The following is a 19,343-nucleotide window of genomic DNA, read 5'->3' on the forward strand; positions in this document are numbered from 1 at the left end:
CCGTGCGGGCCGTGGGGCGCGGGCCGTGGGGGGAGGGGCGTGGGCACGGGTGGGGTGGGGGAGGGGCGGCGAACTCGTGGGGGCCGAGGCGTGGGCGTGCGTGGGCGGGGAGGGGTGGCCCGGCCGGGCGGGGGGTTTATGGAGGCGCGACGGGGCTTCGCGGCCCAGCTCCGCCGGCAGGCCAGGTAATTGGTTTCTATTTTAAACTTCACTTTGTTCTGTCGGAGGTGGGTTGGGAGGGGAGGCGTCCCCACTCTGGGGGGCGGTTATGTAAGTCTCCACACCTGAGTCGGGCCCTGCTTCTCCGGGGCGGGAGTGGCCGGTGGGTACGGAGTGCTGGCGGCTCCCGGGGGAGGGGGGGGGGCTCTGTGGTCTAATCGATGCCTGGGTGGAGAGGAGGCCCGAGTGGACGTTGGGTTATTTCTAGAAGCCCAGATGTGCCCTTGGGCTGGGGCGGGCCTTCCAGGGTGTCCATGGAGTAACAAAGGACCGAGTGCTTGAACCTCTGGTCCACTCGCGGTGCCCACTTAACCAGCAAGTCTCGGAAGGAACTTTAGACGGCGTCTTAATTAAAGGTACAGCAGAAAGTCACGTCCCGTTGAACCTACCATTAAGTCTTGAATGTTGATTAAATGTAATTTAAAAATTGATGTGCGTTGACCGGCGTAGGAGCAAAGAGGATAGCTTCCCAGCAGGATCTTTCCAGATTACGTTTTAAACCTCCCTATTAATATGATTGGAGTATTTCGGTTTGGAATGTGTTACTTTAAGGAACTAGGCATGCCTGCTATTTGATACGGTATTCGCTACTGTCCTGTACACAAGAGCACATTTTTATCACTCATTTTTTTCCTCGCATTCTTCAATTGTTGAGTCAAAATAGCTGTGTATTTTTATTTACACAGACCGGCAGGAAGTAAAATATACCACAGCGCTGTTGTGCATTAATCTAAGGGCCCCCTCCCCCGCCTAGCAAAATTAGAGATGGAGTTGAGCTGCCCTGGTGTCAGGGGTGTGAGTTGGGTCACTGGATGGGGAGTGACCCCATAGCTATCTCGAATGGGCTCTGGGATAAACTGAGCTCAGGGAAAGGCTCACAACTGTTTTGATAATCAAATTAAAATCCTGATGTGTTAAGATAAATACATGTCCAATATTTTCTTAGTTCATTAGGGGAACTTTGTTTCCTTCCTTACACTTGCTAATACTGAAGCCTTCAGAGGACATTAGCATTCAAAAAGAGAAGCCATCCCAGCGGGTCTGGAATAAAGCCCGCAAGAGGAGCAGGCTTGCCTGCCCAAAAGGAAACAAAACAGTAGCTTGCTCTCTGGCCATCACTGCTCCCAAAAGTGGACAGAAAGAAGGGGAGTTTTGATTATTTGTGGTTCAGAACTTTTAAAAGTCGAACGCATACAACCATCCCAGGGCCCCAAACTTTGACTTTGGTGTGTGTGTGTCTGATAATTAATTGCTGATAGGTCCTCGTGGTAGCCTGCTTACCCTGGCAGTTTTTGAACACTTACTTGTAAAGGTCTTGTAGTGGCGACTAGAGTACCTTTAAAAGATTTCCGGGTATGTTGAAATCTTACCTGTTTCTTCACTTCCCACGGAGTCCCAGAAACACCATTAAAGTGGATTGAGAGAACATCCCCTCCTCCCCTCCAAACGGTCACACACTGTGTCTCTCCACTTTCTTAAATGAAACTTTTAGCTCCATTTGTCTTACTGGTTCTTACCAGGAGATATCTGAGTTTTATAAGTGGAGCATTTGATGTGATTAAGTTTGGGAACAATTTATGTGTAAGGGAAAAAGGGATTCTTTAAGAATACTTTGAAGTGGGGGAATACTCAAACAGATGGCTCCCAGTCTTCTACTGGGGGTTGGGGGGAGATGGTAATGTACCCTGGTAACTTCAGTGTTTAGTCATGGCTCCTTCTCGGAAAAACCAGTCCTGGGTTTAAGGGGTGGTAGATTTCTGTGTATTCATACTCCAGGGTATGTTTTGGCCTTATTCACAATTTACCAGAAGGAATCTTGGAAAAGGAATTTTGTGGGAGTGGCGTTGTTGAGTGGGACTGGAGGCTGTGTGTAGAATTTCAGCTGCATTATACCTTAAGGCCTTCGAAATAGGAGCTGAAATGTAAGCTGACTCTGTTGTTGGGCAGTAGAGGAGGGAGCTTACCCTAGCCTGGGCGCTTTCCTGTTACAATGTTACTCCGTTAGAGGGTCGCCTGGTCACCTCGCTGCTGTTCTTCCTCAACTTTGGGTTTAGGAGAAAAGGACAGGTGTTAATTGTGGCGCTCTAAGAAATCGTTTGCTTATACTATAACTAGGTCCACAACCAAAGCAAACATGGCCGTTACTGGGCAGGGGACCTATCAGTTTTCACTTTGGTTTTTCGACTGGCCACATTTATCCCGAATCGTCCAAATTTCTCTTAGCGGTGCACGTGGATTTGTTCGTAATTGATAGAACTCATGGAAGAAAGGAGAAACACACTTAGTTAGGTATTTCCTTTATAAACTTTCGGATCTGGGACTATCATTCCTTCCTCAAAAGCACAGCTTACCAGATTCGTGTTTATATGTCCCAGTGCTTGGGAAAAGCTATTCTGACGCAGTTCTTTTAAAATGGATCTCTTTGTTAGCCCCCCTCCCCCCAAGTTCTGGAAACTGCGGGGGGGAAATCCCCTACCTCCCATCTTCCTGAGCGTGCACTCCCCCCACCCCCTAGCCCCCTAGCTGTGTTGTGAGTCCACCAGAGTCTTGCTTGGTGCTTCACTAGGCTTCTCCAGGCTGCTTACAATTCGGCACCTTTGACCTTAGCTTAGCTTCCAGAATTATTCACGTGGAAGCATGAGGGACTAATTTCATTACTCCGTAGCCGGCAGGGCAGGCGAGCGACCCCTCTGGTGCTGCTGGGAACTGCATCTCCTCAGAGCTGCCTTTTCCCAGCAAGCCCAGCTTCAGGATGTTGGGCTGTTCTGTAGCCCGAGGAAGGAGGAAGGGGCTTTGGAATCCGAAGCTGTTTGCGTCCCCGACTGAGAGGAACTCGGAGAGGCCGTGAGACAGGTGTGAACATGGACCCAGGAGATGCTCTGGGGCTGTAGGTAGGGTTTTACTCTCATCCGCCTTTGCTGTGACTGGTCCTGTGCGGCCCGATCCCAGCCCCTCTGCACCAGACTGCCTGGAGTGTATGAGTGAAGAAGCTGCCACCTGTTCAGGGTGTAGAGTATCAGGGGGCGACGGAGGGGCAGCGCTTTCCACTCAGCGCCTGGCCCTCATCCTCCTTTCTCTCCACAGTAGGGAGTTTTGCGTCTTGAGGGGAAGGTAAAACCTTTTTCTTATCTGTTCTGAGAAAGCACCCTACCTCTCCTCTCCTATCCTGGGAGGGTGTCTTAGGGTGGGTAGAAGTCTTCTTGTCCTTGGAAGCCAGCTAGGATTATTTCAGAATTTTCAAGAATTTTTGAAAATTACCAGAAACCCAGTTTAAGAAAGGAATCCTGTCTGGTGTTTCTATTTTTGGCGAATTTGTTAATAAAATTAACCTTATGGAAGGACACATGAAGGGAGACATTGTGAATTTGGAATGTTTATCTGAATCTTACAAAAACAAAACCAAACAACCAACCTTCTACTTTGAAGTAATTTTATTCCAAGGAGACATACTTGAGGCATATGAGTACATTTCTGGGGTTGCAAATGCCCTGGCCTGTCTCTTGAGGTAAGTGAAGTATATTTCCGAAGGATTGGTGAGAATTGGCAGTTGCAACTGTCCTCTTTGCCTTCTTTATGCCCTGCATCTGCCTACACGTGACACTGGCAGCTGTGGCCTACTCTGCCAGATTGAAAGCGGTGGTGTGTGTGTGTGGAAGGAACTGCTTTCCCGTGCACACATCGGGATTGTCAAGAAGTATAATTTTGTGCCTCTCTACAGGCCTTAAAAGTAGTTTTTTTTTTTTTTTTTTTTTTTTTAAGAAAGATCTGGCATTTAATCTTCAGCCCAAATGGTCTTGGAAATTACTAAGCAGAGTAATTAGAACTAAAGCTATTTTTAGAAAGCAAGCATGTAAATATATGTTAAGTAATGAGTAAGACACAAGATTGGAGAACAGAGGGGGGAAAAAAACCAACCTGGAAAGCAGTTTCATTAGACATGTCTCTGTTCCAGAATGTGTTCTTTCTGGGAGATTGTTTTTCTCTGGGTGCTTTGAGTCGGGAATTTAATGAGGTTTCTGCAGTCCGAACTCTTCTTTCCACACACAGTCTCTGATGGTGGAGTCCCGACCCTCTCGGTGGCAGTGGGAGGAAGTAGGCGGGCCCATGTCTTACTGTTTGACTTCTAAGCTTGGTTGAGCAGGTGTTTTATTCCTTCGGAACAGGTAGACTTGTCTCTCGCTGCTCATACCCTGGGGACCGGATGATGCCACTGCCTCCTGCACACAGCTGGCCTGCACTCCTCCTGCTCAGTTAGGAGATGAAGCTTAGAGATTACAATATGGTGTCAGCTTTCCAGACCTAGAGAGAGACTCAAAAATGGAGGCGCTCTGTTGAATTTTTTGTTAATGGGCAGGCAGTAGACCCCCCCCCCCCCCGGAATTCTTAGTACTTCTGAAGTCCCTCTAATCATCCCCTGCCCCCTCCCATATGAAAGGGTAAGGGACAATTTGTTTAGGAATTTTTGTCCCTTGTCGCAGCAAAGGGCAACATGTGCCTGCCTTTACCATGTGGATCTCTTTAACCTATATTGCGTGCGCTGACTAGAGCAGTGCTGGACATTGATTTGTTTTGGCATTCGAGAATGTTCTTTGAAATTGAGCACAGGCTGTGATGCATTGGAAGTCGTGCCCAGAGGTGGCTGTGGCTTTAGCGGCTTCTTCAGCTGGCGTTTATGAGTGGTGGGCAAGACTTGTGTTTATGGGAAATAGTTTGCCATTAAGTGTTGAGTGGATATACAAATTCAGAGAAACCCAGAGTTAGATAGGGGTGGTTAAGACTTATCCTTGGGAGTAAGCCTAAAAATCCCGCTGGCAGAAAGAGGATGCTAGTTCCTTATTGTTCCCATGATTTTTAACCTAGAGCTCAAAATGTGTGTCACCCTACCCCACCGCACTTAAGGGCTTAGATCCCCTGGCCCCCTGCCCCAGGGTGAGTCAGTCGCCTGCTATATTCACGACTTCCTGGGTTTACTGATGGCTTCATAGATTCAGAGCTTCCTAGTTTTACTGAAGTTCTGCGCTGTCGTGGAGTTAAACATATATGTAGTTGAACACATGTGTAGTTAAACACATAAGTAGTTGACGCTTGGCTTCTGTACCCCCCCACCTGGTTTGGGTGGACTGTATTTCACTCACAGGGGAAGAGTGGCGTTCTGAGATTCAGAGGGCATCCCCGTGCCTTGCTCGCCACCGCTGACCTCTGTCCCTGACAGATGTGTAGCTGTGCTATTCCAGGGCCCCCAGAGCCAATGGACATCGTCGTCCTCTCAGATGGCCTCCTTAGCCTCCATCTTCCTTGTTTTCTTGTTGGAAGGAAAGAAGTAAGTGAAGCTTGGTCATGTGTGTGTCCCCAAGTCGCGTTCTGCACACTCTGTAGGCTGTGCAGGGCCCAGAGTCTGAACAGTGGATCCATGCCTTGCCTTGCACACGAGTCACACTGAGAGGACCAGCGACTTAGTATTTCTGTACCAGGATGAGAAAATACCGTCCTCCATTGATGATTATATCCCCCAGATCCAGATGGATCTTCCTGTCATACTAGTGCTTACTGTGTCCTTAGCATGACCCGTTAAGGTATTCTTTCCTGGAGAAGTACCTGGCATGAAGCCAGAACGGTCATTGTGAGGAGAACAGCACGCAGCCCAGGCACCTGATTGTCTTCCTCTCCTCAGGAATGACTTCTCACTTAACAAAAGACTGAGGTGAGAGGGATGGTCCTAAACCCACAGTAAGTGGCTCCTGGGGTATGAGCACTCTCCATAGCAACACGAACCTGGGGACGCTTCTGTGGAATCACGGGATTAGTGGTAGGATTAAAATTAGCCTCTGTAAATTACCCTGGTGACAGAAAAGCAGAGCATGTTAATGGTTTTACTGGTAGACGGGCTTATCACTTGTTTTCTAGGTTGGTAGAAGATTATAGGCTGTCCCGAATGTTAACTTTAAGGCAGTTCCTGTTCCTGACTTGTTCCCGACACACACACATTCTAAAGTGTCCGTCTCTGTTGGAACTTGGGATCTAATTGTGCAGTGTGTTTCTGTAGCAGTGCACAAGTGCAGGGGCAGCTGGAACATGTGGTGTGGGCATTCAGTCCTGCTGTCTGAGAACAGTCACCCATTTTAGAAAGTGCATTACGTCTTTTGGCTCAGACAGGCTTCCTTAGGTGCTTACATGGGGGTGGGTTGTAATTAGCCCTTCTGCAGCTCTGAGGATGGACTACAAGTGTCCTGCCACAGGGTTGTGCTCCAGTCCTAGGGGGTAAGTTATTAACTATAGCCTCGTTCTGGCAGGCTGAGGTGCAACTCCAGTGTGGCTTTTCTTTTTTTTCTTTCTTTTCCCTCCCCCATTTCTCCTCCCTCCCTTTCTCCTGTGTTTCTTCTTATTATTCCTCCTCTTCCTCTTCTTCTTCCTCCTCCTCTTCCTCCTCCTCTTCTTCTTTTTTTTTTCTTTTTTTCAGAGCTGGGGACTGAACCCAGGGCCTTTCGATTATTAGGCAAGCGCTCTACCACTGAGCTAAATCCCCAACCCCCCCTCCTCCTCTTCCTCTTCTTCCTCTTCCTCTTCTTCTTCCTCCTCTTCCTCCTCCTCCTTCTTCTTCTGAGACTGGCCTCACTGTAGACTGGGAGAGTGCTTTCACGATCATTTGTATATTTTTGTATATTTCTGTTTGGACCTTACTGTGGTTAGGTGACTCAGAGGTGATTTGGGGGGGGGGGGTGAACCTGGAGTTCTGTAGGTGCTGAAATGCAGGAAAATCTGGTCACTCGGCCAAGGCCACAGATAGGGTGGGGCTTGGCCTGGGTTCCTAGCACCAGGTTGGTTTTCTTTCCAGGATATTGGCACTGAACACACTCAGCTAGGTGTGCTCAAAGTCCGCAGAGGACAAGGCCACTAAGGAGTCTGCTGACTCAGCACCAAGCTGGCAAGCTATCACTTACTAAGCAAGGTTGATAGAGCAAGGGCCTCTCAGCTCACCTGTGGTGCTCAGAGCTCGCTCCAGACGGGAGGAAAAAGTGTCGATTCAGTATTTGCATCTCCACAGTGAAGTGTTTGTGTAAGAACTGGGCCACCTGTCCCCATCCTATGCCACTGCAGAGCGCTGTCCCAGAGGAAGCAGAGGGGCGGGGCTGTCCTCCCAGCCAGCCAGCTGCCAGCATAGGTAGGTTCCAGGCTGCCCTGTGGGCAAAGGTGTAGATTTTTCAAGGAAATCCAGTGGTAGCTACCAATGCCAATAGTACTGTGTGTATTCACGAGAGTGTGTGCACGTGTGTGTGTGTGTGTGTGTGTGTGTGTGTGTGTGTGTGTGGTTTTGAACATTGGAAGTTAGGCTGGATGTCCACTAAGCTCCAAGGATGTGCTTGTGTTCTCCCCAGCACCGGGATTATAAACACAGACTACTGGGCTCATATTGATTAATGTGTGCACTGGGGTCTGAGCTCAGGTCCTCAGGTATGTATGGCAGCTACTTTCTCGGCTGAGCCATCCCCAGACCTCATTTCCCTGCAGTACTGGGATAAAACCCGGGGCCCAGTACCTAGAAACAGCACGTCTTGTAAGCAAGTTATTGTCATAGTATAAAGAAACCCTAGAGGAAGAGAGTCGCAGGAGAGTGGGAGAGCTGTTAGAAGAGCCGGTAGCCATTCCCATGCAGTCAGTGCCCTGTGTCCCAAGCTGCTGTCCTCACGTAGGGACAGGTGAGCCAGTCCTGAAGGCATTCGCAGAGAGGTCTGGGTGGGGGCAAGCAGGTAAGGAGTGTCCTGGAGGTGGCAGGGAGAAAATCTGACGGGTAAGCGGCGGGCACTGACCTCTGAGCTCAGCTGGGGCATATGCAGACAAGATAGCAAGGAAGGAGGGATGTCCCGGGAAGGAGAAGAGCTCAGACAGCAGAACCCTTTCTCTGAGGTAATTTAGCCGAGAGATGGGCGTTGGTTGTCCTCCCAGCTGAGCTTTTTGTCTGGTGTGCCCCAGTTGATGTCTGGGCTCATTGATGGTTGATGACTGCTAGACTCTTGACTCCTGCATCTTCCATGGCCACTGCTGCCTGTTCATTTGTTATTGGGAAAGAAGCACAGTGACCTAATGTGTCCTGTGGGGTCACTTTAGCAGACCCCGTCATCCTGAGGAGAAGAGGTGTCCAGACCGACTTCCAAACCTAGAACGATGCTCATTTCCCGAAAGGATTGAGTTGTCATGGTTTTCCTGAAACTCTGTGCTCAGTCACTTATCTATTTACGCACGTGTATGCGTTTTTGAGGGCGTGTGCATGTGGTGGAGAGTTTCTGTGGAAACCTTTGAGCTGCAGTGATAGGCGGCTGTGAGCCGCTCGGCAAAAAGTGGGAGTTGAACTCAGATCCTCTGCAGGAGCAGCCAGCACTCTTAACCGCTGAGCCATCTCTCCAGCCCTGTGCACTTGTGTGCTTAATTTTTGTGTGTAAGAGCACAAGCTTACCATGATATGTATGTGGAGGTCAGAGGACAATGTGCAGGAACACGCATCAACTTTGGCTAGTATCTTTACCTTCTGAACCATTTTGCTGGCCTTATACTGGATGATTATGCTAACTTCTCAAAAACATCTCAAAATCCGCAGTGGCCAGTGTCACTGAGCTGCACACATTTACCGTGTTCCGCTTCTCCCTGTAGGCGCTGGTGAGAGTGGTGCTGCCGGGCCCCATTGAGTATGGGTGATTTGACATCACGTTACTTTCACATTGGTGTTAACCGGTTGTGTTTATTTCTGTTGCCACAGAAGGCTGAGAGCACTTAAGGTCACAAATCCAATATGTCACAGAGTACAAATAAGAGGCAGGGCATGGAGTAATTAATTGACCCTGGTGGTGGGAATCTGAGCTACACATGCAGACCTCAAGACTTCCCCTATGGGGACACATGAGCCAGAATTCAGGATCAGAACTTTCTGGCGGCCAAACTAAAAAGCGCAACGTGGTTTATATGTTAAGTATTCTGGAAAACCACTAGGGTTCTTCTTGGAGATATTCTTTTCCGGTGTGTGACACAGGGCACTCTTGTTGGTGATGCAGGGCGCTCTCCCAGTGGTGACACAAGGTGCTCTCCCATTGGCTCCAGTGCCGTTTATTTTTTGCAGACTGCCGCTCAGTGACCGTCAGGGCAGATGCAGTAGTGGTTTTCATAGACGATTACTTCTGGCTACATAGATACCAGAAAGCCGAGGTCATGAGAACAAAACACAGTGCCTTAGCAGCTGCTGATTGTTTACTCTGTGTGCGTGTGCGGAGGCCAGGATGTGCCACAGCACAGGTATGGCGGTCCGAGATCAAGTGGGGAGAGTTGGTTCTCTTCCGCACATGGGTCCTGTGGACTGAACTCATGCTGTCAGGTGTGGTGCCAAGCATCCTTGCTGGCTGAGTTACTCTGCTGGCTCTCCTACTAATTATTTACAATAGGCTTAAATTGGTGAAAGCCTGGATAACCTGTCCCCAGATGAGTCTGTGTCCTTTATGGACGGTTCATCAGGTGCTTGCTCTGCGCATGGCCTTGTTGTGACAGCCATGTGCATTATTCAATACTTAGAACACTCTTAGGAAGTCGGCAGCGCTTCTGCTTCTTCACATGAGGGCATGGAAACTAGAAACCTTAATGAAGCTCATAGCTGGGTTCTCCGGGCAGGTGACCTCCGAGGCAGCTGCTCTTGGCTTGTAACCCCTCTCTCCTCAACTCTTTGCCTGTTGAAATTATTGCAGAATCGATTTCCACCTTGGTCTGCGCCGTTTGAAACGGAGCGCATTGGGAGTCATGGCCCAGTCCCATTCCTACGTTCACAAGAGTCTGCAGGATGCTCCTAGCAGCTCCCCTGAGTTTGGCTCGCTGTGTGTCCTCCAGTCCTCTATCTGGGTCTGAGAATGAGCGTGAGCCTTGAGTAGTTACCAGGACGGTCTAAGGAAGACTCAGTGCAGGAGGACCTCGGGGCTCTAGCCATCTGGGGCCGTTGGTCATGTCTGTGTCCTTTTGTCCTACTGGCCTCATGCCCCAGGGGACTGAGAGGGAGCTTTGAAACCCGTCCTCCCAAGTGGGACCCCCTAGTCTATAGAGGCCACATTTTAGGGAAGGAGTGCTCATCCCCACCCTCTTCCCTCCCTTTTCATTCATCCTCCCCCCACCTCTCTCTCTGTTGGATTACAGGCATGCGTAACTGTGCCTTGATTTTTTTCTCTGCTTTTTTCTCCCTCCCCCCTCCCTCCCTCCCTCCCTCCCTCCCTCCCTTCCTCCCTCCCTCCCTCCCTCCCTCCCATAAATGTTAGGGATTTGAACTTGGGTCCTCATGCTTACAGAGCAGGCACACTTACCCACTGAACCATCTCCCAGCCCAGCACACCTTTCCGACAGATAAGCCTTTTAGGCTGGTGAGGATGTCTTGGCCTTGAGGCACCAAAGCCTTAGAGGGCCTGTCCCACCTGAGACGCCCTCTGCTATGGACACTTGGAATTTGGATTTTACTTAACCCGCTGCCTCGTGGAGCAGAGCTTTATTATTTTTTCTCAGCTATCACACACATTCTTAGCTGTTCTTAGCGCAGAGGCTGTTTAGAGACAGGCAGGCCTCAGGAAGAGTTTGGTCTGCTTGGTTGCTCTCTGTAGCCTGCTTGCTTACCACTTCTTAAGACAGATGCTAACAATCACATTGAAAAAGAATTTGGCAAAATTAATGATGTTTTACAATTTTTAATACATCTAGAGTGTTTTTTAAGTCATCTAAGTGAGGGCTGGATGGCTCACTGGGTAAAATGGCTTCGCTAAGCCTGGGTTGGAGTCTCGAAAGCCATTGGGTGGAAGGAGAAAGTCAGTTCTCACTGGTTGCTCTCCTTGCCCGCTGTGAGGGGTGGTGTGTGTACACCAGGGTGCTGGTGTGTGTTCGGCAGGTGCCTCTGTGTTGTCCTGGAACACCCACCTTCCGTGATCGGGGTCTCCTGTATTCAGACACCCAACACGCCCTGGGTTTCCAAGTGCTCACCGTATACTTAGCTGCAGGATTGGGGAATCAATCCTAAAGGCGACTTGTAGTTTGAGACGAATTCGTTTTTTATCTTGTATTTTGCAGGAAAAAGGAATCATGGATGGGTGTGTGTTCTCTACCATCTAATATCTTGGTGCCCAGTTTAGTATAAACTGTAATGTGATTCACTTACTGTCTTCATAGGTTTAAAAATGGCACTAAGCTGGCTGGTTAGCTCAGTTCGTTAGAGTGTGGTGCTGATAAAAATGTCACTTGTTAAGAAAGTAGAGAAATGCGACTTCCTCCATTAAAGTAGTTGTTATTTATACGTTTATAGTTTGGTGTGTTTTGTGACTCACGACATAAGCATTGTGTTAATTAAAAGACTGATTGGTAAGCATTGTCTGGGCTCCACGTAGAGCAGGTGGAAACCCCAGGGAGGGATAATCCACCTCTTACTGTGTGGTGGATGGTGAACAGACTCTCCGGCCAGGCTCTGGAAGAGCTCATGGGTTTTACCACACCAGTCCTGCCCACCTGAAGCATAGCTGTTGAATTTCAAGGCGGTACTTTTCCAGCTCTGCATTAGAGTCTATGAAAATGGTTTAGGGTTAGCTTAGGACTGCAGGAGGCAGGCAGACATGTTGTTTTCTCAGAAGTATGAGGGAACAGAGTGCATCGTTAATATTTAACGGTACCAGCAACATCACCTGGCAGGCGGCACGAACGTCCAGGTAACGATCAATGTTGGAGGAGTTGCTGTGGAGAGGGTGAGGCAGGCACATCTGCGCACTGAGGTGTCCCGGGTGCCCGAGAGAGGGGGTGCCAAAATCGCCCTCATCCTGCCCATGTGGTTTGCAGCATTGTGCCATTCCTCCGGAGTTTCTGGGAATGAGAGGGCCATATTGTGAAGACAGACACTGGGTGGAAGGGAAGGCGTTTAAGGAGAAAAAGCAGAGACTCATTTAGTGAGCCGTAGGGTGGGTGCACACTCCTTGGGGCACAGAGAGAAACCTCCGGTAGTCTTCAGATGCTCCAGTTTCGCTGGTACACCTCTATCCTGTTTTCAAGGCAAACGTGGACTGCTTCCTGGTCATGGGGCTCATCCTGTGCTTGGATGGTTCTTGCAAATGCAGATGTTCTGATCAGCAGGTCTTGCTTTGACTGAGGGTCAGGTCCATTCCTGGCTCTATCAGTCTCTGCAGTGCTTGTTTGGATAAGTGAGACGCTGTTGAAATGGCCTGGAACTCTGTTTATTGTCTTCTGGAAGCACAGGGGCAGTGTTGAGAAAACTTGCTAGGCTTTTAACGTGAGCCTGGCTTGTGTTCAGGTGGGGTCACCAAGGCCAAGTGTGCACTGCTCACAGAGGACAGAAGGTGCCCGTCAGCACATATGCTAATGTAGTGAATGGACTTTTCTGTTTAAAAGGAAACTGTTTCCTGAGTGTCCCCGCTGGAGAGTGGACAGACCTTGTTTGATTGCTCCCTGGGTTCAGAAATCCCCGGGTCTTTGTGACTTTAGGCTTTATCACTGGGTTCTAGTCTTGAAAATGATTTAAGTCTCCAGAGCTAGCCACCCCCTGTTGGCTGCGCATCTGGGGGCTCAAGAGCTCAGCCTGTTTCTAACCAGTCATGTGAAATTTATGGTTATTCAGTTGCCTTAGGATCTGCTGGTCAGATGGGACATCAACACCACAATAAATCACAGTGTTCTGATGATAACATCCCTTTCTTAGACAAACCCTGACTGGTTTTGGAGGGTTAGTGGCAGGCAGGACTATGGGCGTCCGGTTAATCACTCGGGCAGAAGTCTTTCATATTCCTTTGAAAGGCGCTTTGTTTAATTCACTTTAAGATGTCTGCGTTGGAGCTTAGAGAATGGGCTGTGTCCTAATTTTGAGTGAAAGGAATTGTGGTAGCTGAGAGGGAGCGGAGGCCATGTCCTCACAGGGCTGTGATGTGGGCTTTGTCTCCTCCATCTAGTTCCCTTGCCTGGCAGTGAGCTGATCAAATTCTGTAGGCCAAGGGAAGGAATTGAAACTGTACGTGTTTTAATTATTGAACCAGAGTAACAGATTGACAGCTGCACTCAGGGTCTTAGTGCCTGGGGGGTAGAGATAGACTTTGCTTTGAAGACATAAAAGAAATCTCAGAAGTTAAGGTCCATGAGTTCTGTGAGATGGCCTGCAGAGCTGTGGTTGGTCATCAGCCACAGGGTTAGTTTAGTAATTAAAATTATTCCATGTGTACGAGTGTTTGCCTGCATGTGCATATGTGTACCCGTGCATGGCTCCTGCCTTCAGACGCCATTGGATCACCTGGACCTGGAGTTACAGATGGACGTGAGCACCATGTGGGTGCTGGGGACTGAACCCGAATTCTGCAAGAGCAGCTTATGTTTTCAACCGGTGAGATGCCAGCCCCTATTTTATTATTTTTAGATTTAAAGTTATCATTTGGGGGCTGGGGATTTAGCTCAGTGGTAGAGCGCTTGCCTAGGAAGCACAAGGCCCTGGGTTCGGTTCCCAGCTCCGAAAAAAAGACCAAAAAAAAAAAAATAAAGTTATCATTTGGCGCGTATGTAAGGGTGTTTGGACTGCATGTATGTGTGCAGTACCTGTGAAGACCAGGGGAGGGCATTGGATACCCTAGAGTTGGAATTTTAGGAAATTGAGAGCCACCATTTGGGTGCTGGGAATTGAACTCAGGGCCTCTGCAAGTCTCGTAAACTACTAAGCCACCCCCCCCCCCAGCCCTCCAGGGTCTATTCTTGTAATTTAATTATAGTCAAGTGCTTGGGGTAGTATGCTCCATGCCCAAATTAAACTTCATGTTAAAGGCTTATAAAAATGTGTTATCGATAATGAAAACAGGTAATCGTCTTTGATGTTGGATGTTTATAAATTAAAAGGGAAATGACATTTGGAGAAGAAATATTAGACGTTGCACAGTGTGGTTATGTTTTATGTGAGTTGCTATGTATTAGCTTCTCTGTACAATTCTGGTGGCCATTTAATGACATTAGCTTAGTTATATGTGAAGATTTTTCCATGTATATGGTTTAATATCACAAATTAAAGATGGTGTCACGTTACATGATTTTTTTCTACAACTCAAATTTTAAAACTAAAAAATTCTCCATGTACATATCAGTATATACATGCATACGTGTGTGGCGTGTGTGAGCATGTGCACACATGTGTATGCAGGTACATGTGCATACAGAGCCAGAAGAGTACATTAGGAGTCTCTTCTACACAACTCTCCATCTTATTGCTTAGGACAAAGGCTGCCTGGCCAGGGAGCTCTGGAGGGTCTGCCTGTCTCTTTCTCCTCACACTAAGGGCACAGGCATCCGTCAGCCGTCCATAGCTTGCATGGATGCGGGGTATTTGAAGTCAAGTCCTCTGGATTCACAGCAAACACTGTTACTGCTTAGATCTCCTCATTTGACATTGTGTTGTTCTAACATATAAAGACTAAAGGCATGTATGGGTCGTAGCCCTCTGTCTGCACACTCACTTGTGTGCACGCACACCAAGTACATGCTTAGTGCCCGTGTATGAAGAGCAGACTGTTTGAATGGCCTTGGCCACAGTCGTCCTAGGGGAGTGCTATGCCCACCAGCTCTGTTCCCCGAGTCTGTTGTGTCTGGGAGGTGGACATTTGGGTCGCCTCCAGAGTTTCTAGCATGCAGGGTCTTTCTGGATATTCAGTTGTCTATGCTTGTGGAGTATTTCTTTAGGGTAAGTTCCTCAAGGTGTGGTGTTTGGACAAAGGGCCATTTTAATGGGCTAGTGTCATCGGATGTCACAACAAAGGTACCCTGTGGCATGGTCCATTCCCCGTGAGAAGTCTTGTGCTGACGAGTCTCTCTGTGTTTCATATTTTCTGTCTTTTAAATCTTGGCCAGCCTGAAATACCATTGCAGTTTAAGGTATGTGAGACACTGTAGCTGTCGTCACACACACCAGAGGAGGGCATCGGATCCCAGTACCCATGGTTGTGAGCCACCAATGGTTGCTGGGAACTGAACTCAGGATCTCTGGAAGAGCAGTCAGTGCTCTTAACCACTGGGCCGGCTCTCCAGCCTGATAAGTATTTCCAAATATTTGCAGATCGTATCGTTTCTTTTGCAAATCTCCTGTTCATTTACTTCGTTTTTCTACCAACAGTTATGGATTTTTGCTTAAAAGAACACTTTGAGTAATAGCCATTTTCCTAAAATCTATGGAATATGTTTACATATATTTGTGTGTGTGTGTGTGTGTGTGTGTGTGTGTGTGTACATGCCTGCCTGCCAGAAGAAGGCCTCAGAGCCCTGGAGCTGCCCTTAAAGGTGGCTGTGAATGGACGGACCAGCATGAGTGCTGGGAACTGAACTTGAATTCTCTCCAGGAGCTGTATTTGCTCTTAACTGCTGAGCCATCCCCCGCTCTTCGTTTGATCTTTTGAGCTTTCTGGCTCACTATTCTCCTACCTTGGCCTCCCAAATTCACATGCATGTGTAACCATGAACGGTTGTGTTCTTTGATTTTCCTGCTGGGAGGCCATTAGACTACCCCTCCCCACCTGTGTGCTTCACGGGGTCATTAAGGGGTCAGTAGTTGACGCTGTCCACTTACAAAGTGGTGCTTTGGTCCTTTCTTGGGTATTTATTTTGCTTCTGTCTGTTTGAACCTGTGGGCCCCTTAGTGTCCTTAGCCTCTGTGTTTCTATGGAGAGTTGAGAGCCTCTGCTGTGGCTGATCCGTTGGCAATAGCATTGTGGGGGCCCTTACTGGCCTTCTTCCTGGTCCGCGTGCAGCCCGTGGGGGCCTCCACTGGCTGCTGAGTTGTGTGGGACAGCTTGTGTGCAGACTGGAGTTTGATTGTTACATGTTAGCTGTAGAAACTTAAATGTCCCTCCAGATCTTCTCTTTCTTACTTTTGGTTTCCTAGCCATCCAAGCTTATGAGAGGTTCGTTACATTTCTGAGGTCTTTTTTTCTTTTTGTTGATTGCTTCTGGGTGTTCATGAACTCGTGAGTTCTGTTTTATTTTGTCGTTGGTCTCAACAGTTTAGGACAACGATATCCTCACACTTTATAATTGTATATTTTAGTTTCAGTGGGTGTTCTGGAAACTATTAACCCCCTTCCCACCGACCCCCTTTCTTCAGGGCTGGGGATGAGACCAGGGCTCTGTGTGTGCTGGGAAGTGCTCTCTCTGCCTTCAGCTGCTCCTCACCCTGAATTAAACTTCCAAGGACGTTTGATTTTCTGGTGGTTTTGTTCTTCATTGTTGGGTATATTTTTTATCTACTATTTTTGTTCAGCTGTTCAGAGGTCTTTAATTTTAGGAGTGCCTTGTAGGGAACAAATAGTTGGATTTAGCGTTTAATCCTAGTGTGGATTGTTTCTCTTGAGTTTCTCCCATTTATTTCTGAAACAGATGTACTTAGCTGACTCGTCCTGCCTGTATTCCCTTTTGATCAGGTTTCACTCTCGTCGTTGTCATTGTCATCTAGGCTGTGATCTTCGTCATCTCAGAGGCCACTGTCCATGTTTCTTTGAGTTCCCTTTATTTCTATCAGTGTAACTCAGTTCCTTCCAACTCTTGGTCAGTCATTTTGAAAGCAGCTTGTTATTAGCTCCCCAGCTGGTTTACACTCATAACTTTTGAACCCTAGCCTGTGTGTGCCTGTTCATCCCTCGGCTCTCGGGGGTGCCCAGGCAGAGAGGCTCCTGCTGTTGAATGTCCTCTGCTGGCACTCGGTCCTGACCCACACCACGCCATGTTCACCTCGTGGTGGTTCCCTGTGGTCTTGCAGATTTGGTTCTGTGCATTGTGCAGGTTTCATTCGAGGCTGGTTGTGATTGGATGTGATTTCCTGAGTGCATTACAGATGCTTAGGCTGGGCTCTGTCTCCCGTGTTTACCAGAGTAAGTGGTCACTGCAGAGCTAGGTTTGTTCGTTTTGTTCTCTTGGTTTTTCTTTCTGAGCTTGAACTTTCTGAGTCATCCCTTTGTCTGGACAGATCCCCCTCGAAAGTAGCCAGGCAGCTTCTGTGGAGGAGTAGGTGATGGTTCAAGAGGTCTCCAAGTGACAGAAAATTGGCCAGAGCCCTGGAGAGGAAAGGAAGTGGAGTCTGCTAGAGCTTAGAGGTGTGTGAACACCTGTGCATGTTAACGTGTGCATGCATATTCACATGGCCGTGGGTGTGCACATGGATGTTTGCCCTGTTGTATGTATATGACTGTACACAGGCAACACAGGCACACATATACAAAAGTACACAGTTATGTAGCAGTGAATAGTGTGTGTAAGTATGCAGGCATGTAAGTATACAATATGCATATGTACTACAATGTGCAAGTGTGCCACATGTCTACACTCACACATGTTGTCATGTTTATGTCAGTGTGAGCATGCACACATATATGTATGCACACATCTTGCCTTGAAACACATATCTGCCACAGTGCATATGTGTATATGTATGTGCACGTAACTGTGCATGAGTGCTAAGGACTGCTAAATGCTGGGCCACGGTTCAGAGCTTGTGTGTGTTCTCACTACAATTTTAAATACACATCATTATAATTTTAATTTTTATAATTATATTTATAATGTCTGTGTGTGAATTGTAGGTGTACTCCCCAGGGAGCTACAGGGACAGGGACCCAAATAGGGGGACACTAAGTGCTGATGGGAGTGAGGCATTGTGGGTGGCACATGCCTGTAGGAGGCTGGAAGTCACCCTGGCTTGGTCAGGGAAGTATGTTCTAAGGTAGGGACTTGTTGTCTTACCCCTAGGACTCGGGAGGAAACCCCAGGACTTTCAGATGAATGCCTGGGCTCTCTCACCAACTTGTATTACAGAATCTCATCTTGTGGGATGGGTTAGTTCAGTTCAGAGCATTTCAACCCTCTGTGACCTCGTCTTAGGTAGGGTTTCTATTGCTGTGAGACCTCAGGGCCAAAAGCAAGTTGGAGAGTAAGGGGTAATTTGACTTTCATATCAGTGTCACAGTCATTTGAAGGCAGCCAAGGCAGAGACCTGAGGCAGGAACCTGGAAGCAGGAACTGGAACACCCAGCCTGCTCTCTTTACAACTCAGGTGCACCTGCCCAGGGACAGTGTTCCCCTCCCTCCCCGCAGTACGCTGGGCCTACCCACACCAGTCATTAGTCAAGACAATTCACTACAGGCTTGCCTGCAGATAATACGATGAAGGCGTCTTGTGGTAGAGGTCCTCTTCCCAGATAACTCGAGCTTGTGTAGGTTGTCGAAACAGAACGAAACAAACTAAAGCAAGCCCAGCCAGGACTAGCCTGTAGATAGCACTGACACGGAGGGACTAACGGGGCCCTTTACACCTGCCCTCCTTGCAGAATCAGCAGGGTTGAATTTAAAAATTGTTTTTTCCATCATAAATCTCTCATACTACAAATGGGAAAAGTTAGAGGGCAGCTGAGCTCACTGACAGATTAAATGGCACGTCTGCTGAGGGAGACCGGGCAGGCCTGAGAGTCCTCCTGACAGCTGAGTGTTCATCTCTTAGGAGGTTCTGTGGAGATGGCCTCACTTGGGTTCCTGGGCTTCCTTGTTGGATGAGTGTAGAAATAGGCTGTACTGTGCTGGGCTGTGTATCCTACCTCAGGCTGTGCACCCCACTGTAGCCGCCCTGCAGTGTCTGGGCTGTGCACCCCACTGTAGCCACCCTGCAGTGTCTGGGCTGTGCGCCCCACTGTAGCCGCCCTGCAGTGTCTGGGCTGTGCACCCCACTGTAGCCGCCCTGCAGTGTCTGGGCTGTGCGCCCCACTGTAGCCGCCCTGCAGTGTCTGGGCTGTGCGCCCCACTGTAGCCGCCCTGCAGTGTTTTCATAGCGTTTTTGCCAATGTTCCTTTCTGTAGAGACCGCTGCTGGCTTGGAAGGTGCTTTCTGATCAGGTAGCTAACACAGGAAGGGAAAAGGACATGAAGGTATTGTCAGCTCTCTGTAGCTGAGGGAACCATCCTGGTGTAGACATAGAATCACAGGTAAGACGTCCTGGCTCCTAGCTGTAGGAACTAGCATGCTTTCAGCCAAGGACGGTGGTCAACTTTAACAAAAATTAAGTGGTTTGGGGCCAGAGACGTTTGCAGTGTTAAGAACACTTGCTGCTCTTCCAG

The 19,343-nt window shown here is 48.5% G+C and overlaps 1 protein-coding gene across 10 annotated transcripts in view; it reads left to right on the forward strand.

Moving 5' to 3' along the window:
• Positions 1-19,343, forward strand: part of Zfp516 (zinc finger protein 516) — a 100,195-nt gene that overhangs the window by 15,874 nt on the left and 64,978 nt on the right. The window contains exon 1 of one of the 10 annotated variants that reach the window (XM_039096627.2): positions 76-185. The exons of 7 other annotated variants lie outside the window; for them this stretch is intronic. The gene's annotated coding sequence lies outside the window, so the exon portion shown is untranslated. 2 more of the 10 variants (XM_017600871.3, XM_063277156.1) reach the window with 2 other exon arrangements.

The sequence above is a fragment of the Rattus norvegicus genome, chromosome 18, assembly GCF_036323735.1.
Source record: "Rattus norvegicus strain BN/NHsdMcwi chromosome 18, GRCr8, whole genome shotgun sequence".
NCBI classification, from domain to species: Eukaryota; Metazoa; Chordata; class Mammalia; order Rodentia; family Muridae; genus Rattus; species Rattus norvegicus.